Genomic DNA, 16,297 nt, shown 5'->3' on the forward strand with positions numbered 1-16,297 from the left:
GCAGAGGGAAGGAGGAGGTGTGGGAGGAGAAAGAAAAGAAGACAGCGAGACTACTGAGTGCTTTCTCTTCTGGCCCAATGATGGGAAATCAATGTGTAACATGCACTTTTCTTTCTCCCCAAGTTGCTCCTGAGTTTAATATGCAACATAGCACAACGCTTGTCCCCAGCCTCTGACACAGACATTTAATTTGGTAATAATGAGCAAGCTCTCCTCCGCCCTGCCAATACTTCATTCCAAGAAAGGGCTTCCTCCTGAGCTGCTCTTGACTGCAAATGAGTGAGAGCCAAAGATGCTCAGGCGGCTTCCCCACAGGATGAAGGAAGACAGTCGACTGTTCAGGTGGGGAGGCAGGGCCAAGGTGGAGAGCCCTGTGCCCTTCTGCACCCAGGGGACGCCAAACCACCCATTGTCTGCCCAGCCCAATCAATAGACAGCAGAAAACCTGGAATGAAGAAAAATCACCGCTCAGGGGAAAAATGTTTCTGGCTCTAACATACTGTGGATTAAAGCAGAGTTTGTACCAATTCCTCATGTTTGATGTCTCCTTGTGAGTTAAATTACAAACAGATAATCAGGGATATTTTCCTATCTCTAACATTCACGCATGGCAATAATTTGAAACACTGTAGCATGGCTTTGAAATATTAACCGACATGCCTTTAACACTTAGCATCCATGATTGGGAACATTTGTTATAAACAGCTTAAGACAAACTGGAACAATATTTATTAGAGTTCTGTATTAGCTTAACTGGAATTTTTAATAAACACAGCACCTTTTGCAGAAATTTATAATAGAATCTATAAATTATTGGAATGTCCTGTAATATTTTTCTTTCACAAACTATATTTAGTTGGGCCACATATATGCACTGGTTTCATGGGGGCTCATGAACTTTGGAAAAAAAATTTTCAAATATAATAAATTTGATGGAATCTCAATTAAAGAGGCACTATATCTTCTTAAGTTCTCTGAAAATTTCCCCATTTTCTCTCTTTAATTACATTTTGAGATTTAACTTTATATTTGTACATTAGTATACATGTATTTCAACAAAATGTCATGAGAAGTTTCACACAGAATCTTATGGTTTTATATACATTTTAATTCAAGCATGAACCTGAAAATCCCTAGTCCTGTCTCATTTTTCAGTCCCAAATGCTAAAGTGTGTTGATACTATACTGAAGGAGTCTGGCAGCCTGGGCAGTGGTTAAGGTCACTTGGTCTGGAACGGAATATTTTGGTTTCCTTAACTCTGGTTTGCAACGGAGTAGCTGTGTGACCTTGGGAAAGTTACTTAACCTCTCTATGCCTCCTTTCTAACATGAGATTAACAATCCCATTAGTCATTATCATCCCACTTTGCAGTATTATGATTCACTAGGAGAAATCCCAAATCTATGTATTGTTGGATGCATCCACCTTGCAATTTCATTAAGCAGACAACAATCTTAAAAACTATTTCAAGTGTTGCACAAAATAATATCCGATTGACTGTCAAGCAGATGGTTAACCCAGTAGTATGGAGACTGTTGTAGAGATCACCGTAGTTTTGTTCTTATTTACCTATTTTTTCCTTGCACGTCTCCCTATATTTGCAGTCATCCCTGGCAGAGCCTGGAGAGCAGGTGGGCCAGCTGGTCCTCCTCATTTTGCACTAGAGCAAGATGAGGCAGGAAAGCTGTGGGTACCACAACATGTCACAGCTTCCTCAGGGCTGGACCAGGCCGCCTCCGTGTGGCTGCACTGATCTAGGCAGAATGGCCATGCTTCATCTCAGGCCAGGATCTCTGTTCTCAGTAGGGGAGAATCACAGGAGATGGCCTGTGAGGCCAATGGAACGGGCATCCAGAGAGCCTGCACTGTCCCCAGGGCAGACCGCAACCTCCCCTCCAGCCCGCCATGCCTGATGGCAGTGAGGGTAATGATGCGTGTCCTGCTGGCTGCTGTGAGGGCCACATGGCAGAGCTGATGTTTTGAACTTGTGGGCAGCTATCAGCACTGTCTCCCTCTGGTCCCTGGAAAGAGGACTTGGAGCAAATGCTACCTGAGAGAAAAAATATACAGGCATTTGATGTACAAGGTTTTTTTTTTACCTTATCAAAATGATAATAAAGGAGCTATCATAGTCCCTGCCAAACAGGGGTTGGGACCCTGGAAGATGGCACTGTAGGACACTGTCCACCGCAATTTACCCCACCATGAACTCCAGCGGAGCTATTATGGGGTTTCTAAATACTTACAAAAATGTTTCAATTTATTTTACTTTATTCATTCCCAGGGTGGGATGTAAACAGGTATATTGAACTACGTTTCTAGAAAAACCAGTATAACTTTTAAAATTAACAACTGAAACAAGTCCATTATAGAGGACTGTAAGATTTCAGTGAAGTATCCCTCAAACTGAGACACTGCGAAGGGGCATATGCACCCCAAGCCATTTTGTTGATTAAACTGTTCCCATTTAGAGCAGAGAACTATTTTAGCAGGTCCTAAAACCCAGCCATTTCTTTATGTTCCCCTAGGGTGCACGTTCTATAATATTAACCCGCCGATCAGTGCTTAGATTGAAATTTTTGATATGATAGATGGCCACTTACTGGACTAGCACCAAATGAACTAAGATTGCAGGCTATAATGTCTTTTAAACAAAATTGCAGTGTAAGCCACAAAATTTGTAGCATTCACAGTTATGAGGAGAAATAAATAGCTTGTTCAAAGACTGGAAATATGACACAATGCAAATATTTTTTAAATGCTTTTAGCCCACTGCCTATATTTCTCACCTATTTCCTTACAGTGAGCACAAACAGGAAACCTAATGATGCCTAAATAGGAGCTGGACATGATGGGCAGTCACTGTCAGGACGCTCATACTTAACACCAATTAAGGACAATGAAAATGTATCCACAGGAGAAATACATCCTCTATAAGTATAAACTGTAAAACTCAGAAAATGCCAAGTGGGTCCAAAATTAATACCTTTGACAGGACAGAAGGACCAAGAGACATGTTTGTCTGCAGACTTAACATCTATAATTAGAATGAGACATGAAAATATAATCCTGAGAAATGCTACCGACCATAGGACTGGCTTCCTTGTGTGAGGCAATGTCTACCTGCCTGTACGATGGCTGTTAGGGCTAAACGTCCCACGTCCCCAATGTCCAGCCTTGGAATGTAAATCCATGATGATACTAGGATGGGAGCTCTAGGGAGAAGAGGGTTTTCATCTGTTTTGTCCAGGATAACAGCCCCAGTCCTAGAGCACTTACTGCCACCATCTGCCTCAATAAGGACACATTGAAAGACTGAGTGTCTATGGGACAATAGGGACCCAGTTGTTCAGGGAAGGACAGATTCACAGATGTCCCTGGTACTTTAGTATGAAACACAGCTCTCCTTTGTTGTCTCATAATGGACACAACTCAATAAAACAAAATTCCCACAATAAACATAGTTGTTGCATTGATGTGGTCATTTCATGAAGAATTCTGCATTTAAAGTTCATGAGAAAATAAAATACCCAATACAATTCAGTAAAAGGGATTTTATGGGGCCAAATTACATCATCTACATTTTTGTAGACTTTGAGACCTTGTGAAAGCCATGGAGAGGTAATTCAATAGACCCTAAATTCAGAGAGCATTTCAGGGGACCATGGTCCTGGCTTAAAGCAGACGCTGGATTCTGATTACCTTCTGGTAATCTGTGCTTCAAATGACCAGATCTAGACAAACAGATGAACCCCAAGTGCTTTAACAAATTCCCTACAAATCATTTCCCACACCTGGATCCTGTTAAATACAGTACAGTATAGACATGAGTAGCATGCTTTCTGGCAAGAATGCTCTATGTAGATATCTCAGGCTTTGGATTAAGAAAACCATTTCACATTGATAACTTTATCATGTGTCTTATTTCTCAACAAAACTGTAAAATATATATATATATATATATATATATATATATATATATATATAAACAGTAAAATTCTTGAAGTCAAGATTTTTTATATTCAATATATTCATACACACCATATGTGTGTGTATATATATGTATAAGCAAAGGCAAATATTTATGTCTAACATACACATATGTGTGTATATGTATATATATTTAGTGAATTATTGGCTCTGAATTTAGTAGTAATTAAAGAATACAAATATTTCTGCAAAAAAAGGAATAAAAATACTCATATTGCTAATATTATTGCCACTGTTTTTCAGAAGGGTTTGTGTGGTTAGCTCTGAGTTCTGGTCCTAAATTTTTATAAAAGTTATAGGAGATGTCTCCAAATAGATGCTAAAATCCTTATGACAGCAGTCATTCCAAACCATGTTCCTCATCTCTTTTCCCCACCACGATTTCAGCATTATTTCTCATCAAAAGGATCATAAACGTTAAGTATTAAAACAAATTTGATATCATGACTGAAAGTGAGTGGATTATTGTCACCAGTAACCTTTATTAAAATTAGTATTTTCATTTTAAAACATGCTTATTTTTAACATAACTGAAAATATGATTCTTTTGTAAGAGGTCCCAAATAATTATATTTTCTACTTTATATCTAGTGTAAAAATGTCTAAAATGGATTACACTTATAATGTCCACAATTTCTGAAATGATATTAAGTCATTTTACCAGGTCAGAAAATTGATGTGTTCTTCCACTTTTCCTTAGCCTCATGAAAAATAGGAATTCTGATATATTCAATTCTCATCTCTAGCAGCATTATTCCGCTTGACTGTGGAGAAAATATCTTATTCTAGCAGAATACTGTGGATTTTGCCAGCGGGTTCCAATAAGTCAAGGCATTCATGGCAATGGATAAGTAACTCTTAGTGTTGCAATTGGATTTAACTCACTGTACCTAAGTAGGACTAAATTCTAAAGCCAAGTTGATGTCATCATTATGTAACTGTCAACTGTGTCCAGGAAGGTACAGGAGAGAGTCATCCAGTGAGTAGTAATAAGTATTTCCTATTAATGTTATATATGTAATAATGACTTGAAAAGTTGGTTTGTTCTTCTTAATGTTAAACATGGTCCAGGTCACATAAAAATCAACAAACTTGGAATTCTGATGTCAAACAATATTAGACTCATGCTCTGTTTTTGAGTTGGGCTATAAATATGTATTATTTAATAACTCAATTCTCACATGAAAAGAACTCTTGATTTGGAGTCATAATGTCTACATTTAAGACCCAGCTCCAACACCACATCCCCAGTAACTGACTTAGATCTCGTTTCTCATTGTCAATGGAAATAATAATTTCAACCTTGAAGAACGTTTTGAGATCTAAATGACAACATTTTTGTTTATACAAATGAATGTTACTTTTATTAGTAGTAGCAAGAATCACAGAAGAGAGGGAATGTTAGTCACTTCAGTTCTCTATTGATAAAGGACACTGGCAGTCTTTTCATCAAGTTCCAAATAAGTGCACGTTTCAATTCTTCATGTATTCTCAACAAGTCAGACTTCTGTACAAGAGTCCTTCTATTCTCCCACATGAAGTTGACTCCTACTGTCTCAAGAAACAAAGACACAGGTGTCACTTGCAATGTGTAGAGAGGACAGAGCCAGCTAAACCCGCTCCTTCATGGTTTACTGACTCCTCCATTCTAGGGACTATTCATCTTGTAAAGGGTTTGCGTATCTTTAGAACAAGTTGTATACTCTAGAGAATGACAGCAGATGAGAGTAATTTCTCAGGATGTACATCGTAGATTCAGCTGCACATTACAGGAAACCCAAAACACCAGGGTTTTTTCTCTTGCATACTGGAAGTCCAGAAAACCAGCCTGGGTAGAATGACAGTGTGGCGCTATCTAAGGATCCTCCCTGTGCTCCATTTCATTATGTCCAGTGTTTGGCCACAGTCCCTATGAACCAAGGTAACTGGTAAATCCTAGCAATTGCATGCCTTTTCACATGGCAGGATGTTATAGAGGCAAAAAAGGCTGTGTCCTGCCCCCTTGCTCAAAGGAGACTTTGTGGTCATATCACAGGTGCTATGGGCAGTTCCAAGTTCAGAGGGTGGGTGAAGAGGCAACGACTGCAGAAGAAAAATGGAAGAGGCTGGAACACAGCAGAAAGTCATAGATGACGGCATCTAGGAGGTCAAGTGACAGAACTACTTCAAGGACATGCTTGTGTGTCAAGGCAAGGACAGGCATTTGACCACTGGGTTTGGCCACAGAAAGCACGTGACTGACTGTGAGAAGAGCTATCTTGTTGTGGTGATCTGGGAAAAACCCTGATGTCAGGGGACTCAAAAGAAAATGCAGGGGTGGGGGGAATGGGAATCAGAGATTAGAGGTAGTGGGGAGTCTTTCAAAGAATTTTTCTCTAAGAGAAGAAGAGAAACTGAGCAGTGGCTGTAGGGGAAGTGGAGTCAAAGAGTTTTCTTGTTTGCTTTTCCCACGTGAGAGGAATAAGAACGACCATACCCTACTGAGCAGTGGGACCAGTTCCACGGGTGCTGGTCCAGCACACAGGGCCAGGCACTGATGCCATCTTGAATTTTTACTAATTGTAACTTTGAACTTGTGTTTAGCAAGTGCAGTCTGGGGGATGCTGGGACATCCTTGTGGGCTGAGGAGACACATGCTCTGCATGGGCTCGGGCCTTCCGTTGCCTCCTTCTCCCATCCCGGGTTCATGATGGCCAACGAGCAGGGAGCCCAGGTGGCGCCACAACTCCAGGGAGTTGTGCAAGATTCAAAGGGTGGCCAGGTAAGAATGTCATGCCTATGACTAAGCTGGATGGCTGTCAGCCATGCTTCCCTTTAGAACAGAGCTGGCTCTCGGTGCACAAGGAACACAATGGCATTTGAAGAAACACAAAGAACCCGGGAACTGTTCACACCCTCTCTTGCTACTGTTATTCCCATGTCGGCCAGCCATTTAAGCTGAAAATCATGACAATGAAGGAAAGGGAACAACAGGGCAGCCCATAGTTGCTCTTTCAGTCTTTCCTTACTCATCAGTGAGGCCAAAGTGAAGAGTGGAGGTACAATGTGACCACCAGGAAGTGAAATAAAAACAGCTGAGTTTATTTTCCACTCCACAGTGAACAACGGGATACATATGCACACACACAGTAGGAAATGCAACACTTTAACCAGGTGATGCACAATCTGATAGAAGGTAAAGCTTGGGTCCTGCCCATAGGTGCCAAATTAGTTAGATCACTTGACAATCATTTCTACTTTCCAGGAGACAGTAACATAAATGAATTTGAGGAGAAACACTGCATGTGGAAGGATGTCCTTGACAACACATTAATAAAATGATTATTTTGAAACATAAGATGTTTTACATGAACTAGTAATCAATTAACCATCTCCTCAAGTATTTTTCATCAACTGTATCTTTCTTATTCAGTTGTTTCATGCAAGGAATTCCTGAGACAGCTTTGACAAGGGATCCAACAGGACCCAGACAAGGAAAGGGGGCCTGGTTAACATTTTTTTTCTTGTTTTGCAAAAACAGTTCTTTTATAAGAACATAGACAAGGTAGGACCACAACTGTAAAAATAATCGTTATGTCCTTTGTTGAGTGATCAGCATTTCTTCACCAACACAATTCTAGCTTTGTGTTACTACTCCTGAAGGTCAAGAAATACCAAGACACACAATCACCTACTCGCCCTGCAGTGAGCACATCCAGTCCAGAACGTCCTGCCTTCCCAGTCTCCCCATGATGCTCCTGTAAGAAGCCCTGCCCCAAATCCCCTCACCAAGACCCTCCCAAGTTCCAGGGGCCCTCGACTGAGCAGCTGAGTGATCCTTGCTCTGGAACATGACCGCAGCTGTGTTTTTGGTGGCCTCTGGTTGGTAAACTTCAAAACTGATGCTGAAAATCTGAACCTAAAATGACATGAAGAGATGCTCCACTCAAGCATTGGTAATAATAAAATGGATTTTTGAATTTGAGGCCTTCCTGCTTTCATTTTCACTAGTAAGTGGCATAAATAAAACAAAGGCTGATTTCACATTTCTTAAAACTTACAAAAGTTGAATTGTGAGAGAAAAATGGAGATTTGAATTTCTTTGGCATGCTTTACACACTAGTTTGCCTATCTGGTAGAAACTTACCAGTATTTGTTTTAATTCAGATTATTCTTTAGTTTTAAGTTCACCGTGTATTTAGAACAGTGTCTTGCCCATGGAAAGTCCAGAGTAAATGTGAACTTGTGTTACTGTTACTACTTGTCCTCAAATCATTTTCACCTGAATTTCAGACTGGAATTCTCCCACCCATAATCAGTGTCCCTTTGTAAGAGGGAGTGGCACTTCTAACTGTTTGGAAAACAAAATCACGGTGAAACCTTTCTTAGAATGTCTATTGGAAATGCTGGCTCTGTTGGGTCGATTTCATTATCGTGTTAGAAACACTTTTGCCCCAAGTGCTTCTCCTGGTCCTGGTTCTTAATTGTTGTTGTTCTGTGGTGTAAAATATTGATGACATTGGTCAAAAAGACTGACAGCGGCATGAATTGTTATTAACCAGACTGTTGGTTGCAGCTTACATTTCAATACACAACAGGATGAAACAGAATCCCTTGGGGTAGAGTCTCCTTTTTCATTCTCTCCCAAATGGGCAGACGTTAACACTTTCATGGATTTCTTTGCAATATTCCCTTAGATTCCTTTTCCTCTGAGTAATTAAAATGCCACTTAATGATTTCTACTGTGAAATGTAAACGGACTCATTATTTATCCAAAAAGAACTCATCACTTATCACGGTTGGACATTATCCAGGAAGTCTGAAGCAACCAAGGATGCAACAGTCATCACTTCAAGAACCAAGGACAGGAACAAAGTACTAGCTGGAAAGAATGCCAAACCTTAGAGATGTTAAGGTTGGCCTTGAAAAGATAAAAAAAGCAGAAAGCAAGATTACATCAGAGCAGAGAGAAAGCCTTTCTCTCACCACGCCCCCAACATGCACACTACTGGAGTGGGAAATTAATCGTGTAGTCAGAACCTTTTGGAAAGCATTCATCTCTGTGTCTTTGTGCAGCCAGTGAAATCTGACTATCAAAGCTTCCTCTGAATAGGCTTGTCATCCATGGCTCCTGTCAAAAGTTCATCCATATGGCACAAATGAGTATGGATTACATTCTCATCTGTGTGATTATTTTTGCGAATGTCATTTATGAACTAAGAGCAACAGTGGAGTGAAAGACAGAAACCACACATCCCGGGAGTGAAAGAGAATTTGCACCACTACCTGACACTTGAGTTTCTCCTCAGACAGAGCCGGTCTTGGAAAACAGAAGAGACTGAATCTTTCAGACGGTATCCCCAACCATATTTGTCAAATCAATCACGACGGTCAACTTTAAGTCCCATGATGATTTTGAAAGCAGTGCAAGCTTGTTCACTTTCTCACTGACTGGTAAACTAGTAACTGTTAGCACAGTTTGAGCTATAGGCATTCCGTACGTTTATTACAATAAGCGGCACATGGAAATCACCTCCAAGTGTGTTAACGTGCAGATTCTCAGACAGAACTGCAGACATGCTGCAGGGGAAAGAACCGAGGCCAGAGAATCTCTGTGTAACAGTTCTATGAATGGTCCTGATGGAGAAGGCCCATCCAGAGTCATTTATAGCCCTTTTCCCATCACCCAATTAGCCGTAGAATATTCACAAACACCTCATCTTCTGTATCTGTTCTTTGAAAGGTTCAAATAGCACATAAAACAAAGAGAACATACTCAAATTCATACTCCATCTCCCTCCCACTGGTCCAGTTGCTAGAAGCTGCTGCATTCAACCATCTCACTTTATATTTCACAGGTGGGTTACCATTGTATGGGTCATAATTATTTTTCAATTCATAAACTTTCTCTGATTGGTAAAAACATAATTTATCTACACCTCTCATCTCCCATCCCTCTTTTCACTTCCTCACACTGTATATAATTACTCTTAATTCTTCATGTTTAATTTGTTTGTGATTTATAATATATTCTTATTTCATAAACTTGACACAACAGCTCTGGATTCCTAACTTAGTAAGATGAGAGTTTTATCAACTTTTATAAACTTCCCCCTCCTTCTAACCTCCTAGCTTTCAATTACCTGCCTTTTTTGTTACTTTCACAGAATTACATTTGTATTACTTAAAAAAGAGATTGCATACTTTGCCTATCGATAAATTTCAAAAGAAAAAATTAAAAACAATGGGCAGAATTTACATCGTCAAGACTATATCAACTTTGATTAAAATTAAGATTTCAGTGTCACAATTGGCATGGCACCCCAAGGAAATGTTTCAAATACACTCTTTTTCTTAAGCAACACTAACTGTTCAAACTCATGCCACATTTTAGTTTGCACCATATTTGGACCACAACTCTTTTAAAAATATTCTTTTCCTTGGAATTTCAACCTGTATCTTCCTATAATGTGAACAATCATGTACCATTACCTTCTTTTCTTGAACGAATATGTTTTTACTCAATGTGTAAAAAGTTAAAAAATAATGATTTCTTATTCATCCTCTCCACCATCATGACTTTAAATTGAAATCCATTGGCTTCTTCCACTTTGGATTGGATAGGTCGTTATTTGGTTGGACTATAATCTTTAATAATGCATTACTTAAGTTTTACGTGACTTTTTACAAGCTGAATTTTGTGCATTACTGTGTTCTCATTTTTTTGTGTGTGTGAACTCCCCTAATTACTTTAGACTTCCCTTGAGAAGCCTTCTTCCTCAGATGTCAGTCAAGGGTGGTTGTTCTTTAAGCCTGTATTTTTTAGTGAATAACTGTTTCCTGGACCCATTCATTGATGTTTCTTGTTTTTCCAACTCATTTTGCTGGAATATTTTTTTTAATTAATTTCCTAAGAATGAATGCACATAAAGCATTTTCTAAGTGATCACATGGGTGCAAGAAACTCCTCACCCTTGATTCAGTGTGACCCTGGTTCGTATTGATATGAACAGTTCATCTCTTAACTGGGTGAAACGGATCCTGCAAACACGAGATACCACTTTTTGGGAGTCAATTGTCCACGGCATTTCTATGTATCGTGTGCCAGCTTCTGTGCTGGAATATCTTGAAAGGATGCTCAGAGAGCACACAGCATGGAAGGACAGAGATAGTATCTTGGTCCAGGGCAGGGGGCAGACTTGCTTCCTGACCAGTGCAGTAGAGTCACTGCCTTCCCAGGGGCAGACCTTGGGAAGATTTGGTAGGCACTCCCTTGAGACTGGGGATTTCCCAAGCTTGGGGTTCCCGGTGGTGCCACAGACCAACTGTGTGTACAACCCCCACCTGGTCACTCCTCAGGGCTCACGGTGGACTAGGGGGCAAAGGGCACCAACTGAACGTGAAGCTTAGGCTTTCTGCTGTGTCAAATAACTACCCAGGAGTTTTTTATCTGCTATGGTCTGTTTGTATCCCCCCAAATTCATATTTTGAAACATAACCCCCAATGTGATATTAGGAGGTGGGCCTCTGGGAGGTGATGAGGTCATAAGGGTGGAGCCCCCATGATGGGATTAGGATCTTTATAGAAGAAACCCCAGTAAGCCCCCTCGCCCCTCCCACACATCCCAAGATCCACAGGAAGTCTGAGGTCAGAATGCCACCATGGTCAGGTTCTGGTGAGAGCTCTCTTCCGGTTGCAGATGGCCAGCTATTCTATCATAATTTATGAAATTCTTGTAGGCTAACATGTTAGACTGCAAACAGGGCAAAATCTCAGATTCTTCACAGTTCCTAACTTAACACCACTTAAATACATTCTGAATTTCCCATCTGGCAACACATGAAACTGTCGAGGTCTCAGGCTCCAGCTGGCTATGCACATTTTTTCTTCATTTATCCTAATCAGAATTCAGAAAACTGTCTTATACCAAATCCCAGGTTGAAAATACTCTTTCCACGGAACCTGAATGCATTTTTATATTATCTCCTGGTACAACTCCTGCTGATCAGATACACCAGACTTCTTATTCTTTTACTGAGTTCCCTTTTGTTTGTTCATGCTTTTGTTGCTTTCCTCTTGGATGCTTGTATGGTGTCCTTATTTATACATGATCTTATAAAATCCTACATTGCTACATCTTGGTGTGTTAATCCATGATCAGGTCTGATGCTTGGAAAGCCCTCAGCTAAAAATCCCATTGTATATAGAAGGCCATTATGCTGAGAAGTCCTAGGTCATCAGCCATTTCTTTACTAAACAAGAAGCTAGAAGTTAAGACTGCAGGTGGTGGCAGTCACAGCTTGGCATATATTGGTGCTAGGAAGTGGTCAGTGTGGCTTCCGGAGTTATCTGGAATTAACACATGAATAGGAGGGTCCAGAGCTCTTCTGACCTAGTAACACCCTGACACCATACTGGTCACATAAGAGAATCATGCTACAGGACCCTTAAGAGACGCATAAGGGAGGCAGGCACTGGGGCCCTTGTGAACCTTAATACGAGGTGTGATCAAAACATAAGATGAATGCTGCTGCCGAGTGCCATCCAATGGAAAAGCAGGGAACTTCAATATGGGAAATGACGCGTTGAACCTTAGTAACAGTGTTTCAAGTTTCAACTTGTTCAGTGCAGTCAGTCGGGTGTGAGCTACGGTAGAGAGAAGGTATTTTAAAGTATGCCATAAATCGCCATCCATCATGACAACACTCCGTGTCACATATTGCTTCTGTTATATGGCAATTTCTGTCAAATAAAAACATTACAGTGTGTCCTCATCCACCTTATGCACCGAATCTGGCACCGTGTGACTTCTGGCTCTTCCCCAAAGTAAAAATGACCATGAAAGGTAAAAGTTTTGAATCGATTCAGGACATCAAAGCAGCCACAACAGCACAACTAAAGACACTCACAAAAGGGGACTTCCAGAACTGCTTCACAAAGTGGCAGGAACTATGGGATAGGTGTGTTTAAAACGAGGGAGAGTATTTTGAGGGGGATTAATGGCAATGTGTCTTTTACTATAATAATTTTTTTCTTAAACATTCACCATATTTATCATACCTTGTCTAACTCTGTTCTGTGTCTTAACTTATGGAAAAATGTACTCTTTATCTAGGTTATGCAAACACTTGGCATCACAACTACAGTCTGAGTTTCCCATTTCTGCTGACCTCTCAGCCTATGTTTGAGTCTTTTTTTATTCATCATACTCCACATTCCATCAGCATTGTTTGTCTATAACAAAGTCTTTGAATTATAGTCCAGTTTTGTTTGTAAACATCAGTGCCAGTCTCCATTTTGAAATATTTGCTGTTTATTAAATGTTCTTTAATCATACAACCAAGGAACATTCATTATATAGTTCTATTAAGATAATGATTCAAGTTTCACAGCCAAAGTTCCCAGCATGTAGGAGTCCATCAGAAACATTGGCAGTTGTACAGTGTACTCTCAGTACTTACACAGCCATTGGGGTAAATATGAAGAATATAATCATATGTCAAGAAGAATCACCAAGTAATTTATTTAAACAATGGCTACAATTGGACTTTCCCCATTTCCTGTGTCTCTAGTAATTTAACCTACAGCATTTCATTCATGACATTTAATCAATACATGCAAATCACTTCAGAGACCTATTATATCTTGAATTCATTAATCTACTTGAGCAAGATACAAGCATATAAGAAGGTTTTCTTGGCTGAGGTCATAAAGGAGGATGGGTAGTATCAAGTTCCATTATCATAAGTCCTTGAGAGATTGTAATAATCCAAACAATAAGTGGTCCTTTTGGTTTGTGTTTTTAATTCAAGCAATTTTTCAGTTAGATATATCCTGTATGAACTTAAGAATACATACATATTGCTGATTATTGTTACTGTTTCTATTCTACATGGTACTAATAGAAAATATAAAATAAGCATACTTGTTTCTTTCAGAGGTCAAGATATCTTATTTATCATAGAATATAAGGTGAAAGGAAGGCGGTAAAATTTCATGTGTACCAGTCATCAATAGGAATTTGGTTTATGGTTGTACAATAATAAACCAATGAGATCAGCTGTTCTATTATGACATGTCATAAAGTACCCCTTAATCCTTAGGCTTTTGCTAAGAGCTGATTTATTAGAGGTCTGAAATAGATACAAATTGAGTTTCATACAATGTGATGTAGGCCAATCAGACTACTATTGCATTAAATGGACATAAATGGAATCACGTTTTATGAAATGAGCATGTCAGTGTTTTGGAATTCTTGTTATTATTCATAGAGAACAACAATGAGACATTTTGTAATTTTGGTTGTTTTGATTCCTTTGTTGCATAGTCCATATGTTGGGCTATTTTTGGATTGTGTAATTTTATTAGCACTACTGGTAGTCTCATTAATAAATTGAAAATGAGAATGTCCACAGGTATGTCTCAATCCCATGCTTCTGACTTGGATGGTCAAGATGCTAATACCTCACAGATGTTATGAGGTTCTTCCATGCACTGGCTGCTTCAGTAACACCACATCTCTAATAAAGTAGCACTAATTAAATGGCACATCCAAAAGAATGTGGTTCTATCAACATGAACTAGCTAATCTCTCTCTAGTGAGTCCCTAATAAGAGATGACTATTTGGATAAATTATATTTGATCAACACATGGATTTCTGTACAACTGAAAGAATAAGAATGATCTCTATGTAGTAATATGGACAGATATCCAATATATATTGGTGAGAAAAGTATAGTGAATATTGAATTATTACATCATACACTGTTGTATATTATGCACATATGAAAAGGGCAACATACAAGTTAATATATATTTGTATTTCTTATAGCTATAGAAACAAATCTGAGATGAGAAAAACTAAAATACATATGTTAGAGACAAAAATAAATAGGATGGATGGGGAAAGAGGAATAAGTGAGACAGAGTTTCCTCTCTTTTACATCCTTTTGACATTTAGATCATGATTAACATATGCTATCTTTTCACAAAAAACACACAATGTATTCCACAATAAATGGCATCGGTGACTTACTCTGATCCCCTTACGGAGCCCATAGCCCCAGTCCTCAGCTGCAGTTGAATGTCTGGTGCCAATCCTTCATATCTGAACCCTTTTCCATCCTCACCCAGGCTTGGGCTGCCCCCGCTGAAATGCCTGGAAGGTTATGTACCCTTGTAGTTAGGGGCATACCACAGCTGATATGATGGTATACAAGACCCCGCCTCAGAGTGGGACAGCTGCATGCACACCCCAGGGATCTGCTGGCTCAGGCAGAGGCTAGAGGGCAGTCAATCCACCCACCCCTAGATGCTTTTCTTCCCCTGCTTTACTAGGCTACCCTGAAGAACACTGAGAGCACTCCCTCTGTATAGAATTACATAACCATCTCCATTTCAAACTATGCTTCTGGGGGAACCAGTCTTAAACCAAATTAAAGAGGCAGAGTCCAGAGAAACAGCCTTAAAATTAAAGGCTCTCCCCTGGAGTCTAACTCTTAAACCATCCATGTGGATGAAATAATGCCACACATTCTGTGTCTTTTCTCATTCCTAAAATAGCACATTTTATGGGTGATCACCTGAGGAAAGCTATGTAAGGCATAGGTGGGCCCTTCTTACTGACAGTGGGTAAAATGATGACTCTGAATAGATCCATGTAAAGTCCATGCATTTTTATTTGCTTCTACTGTGGTTCTCAATTATATTGAAATTAATTGTATTTATTGCTTATATTGTGGATTAAATGACCAGAGTCCAGCAATGAGAACTTTACTGAAAAATAAACTTTACTCAAACTAAGGAATTTCATTGAGTAAATGAAACAATCAATCATAAACAATGGTTATCCTGAGGGTATTCAAGGGCATTCAAGTTCAATGGCTCTGTTGCTCAGTTGTGTCAGAGACAGAAAACCAGTGTTGTGATTCTAATGTTGGCTTTAACAATCCAGTATAAAGCATGAAACTAGGGATATTCCACCCTCAAATTATCTCTTGACTTTTTATAATCTTCATGGTTTTTCTATTAAAATGAATATCATAATTGCCATAATTGTAATATTTTGATTTATTTCAAAAAATGTATTTCACAAAATTGAGGGATCTGATTAGCTATTTCACAGCTAATTCAGGTTTTATTATAATTCTATATTGATCCATCCATTCACAGAAGGATGCCAAAAGCCTATACTTATACATCTTGTAGATTTTGGCAAGAAGGTCTTCATGGTTGACTCTGTTGATACTGTTTTAAATATGTCATTAGTTGGATGTTGGGGCCAAAATCAATCATTGGCATATTTTGTCAATATATTTCTGCATAC

Source organism: Hipposideros armiger, unplaced genomic scaffold (assembly GCF_001890085.2).
Source record: "Hipposideros armiger isolate ML-2016 unplaced genomic scaffold, ASM189008v1 scaffold_626, whole genome shotgun sequence".
NCBI lineage: Eukaryota > Metazoa > Chordata > Mammalia > Chiroptera > Hipposideridae > Hipposideros > Hipposideros armiger.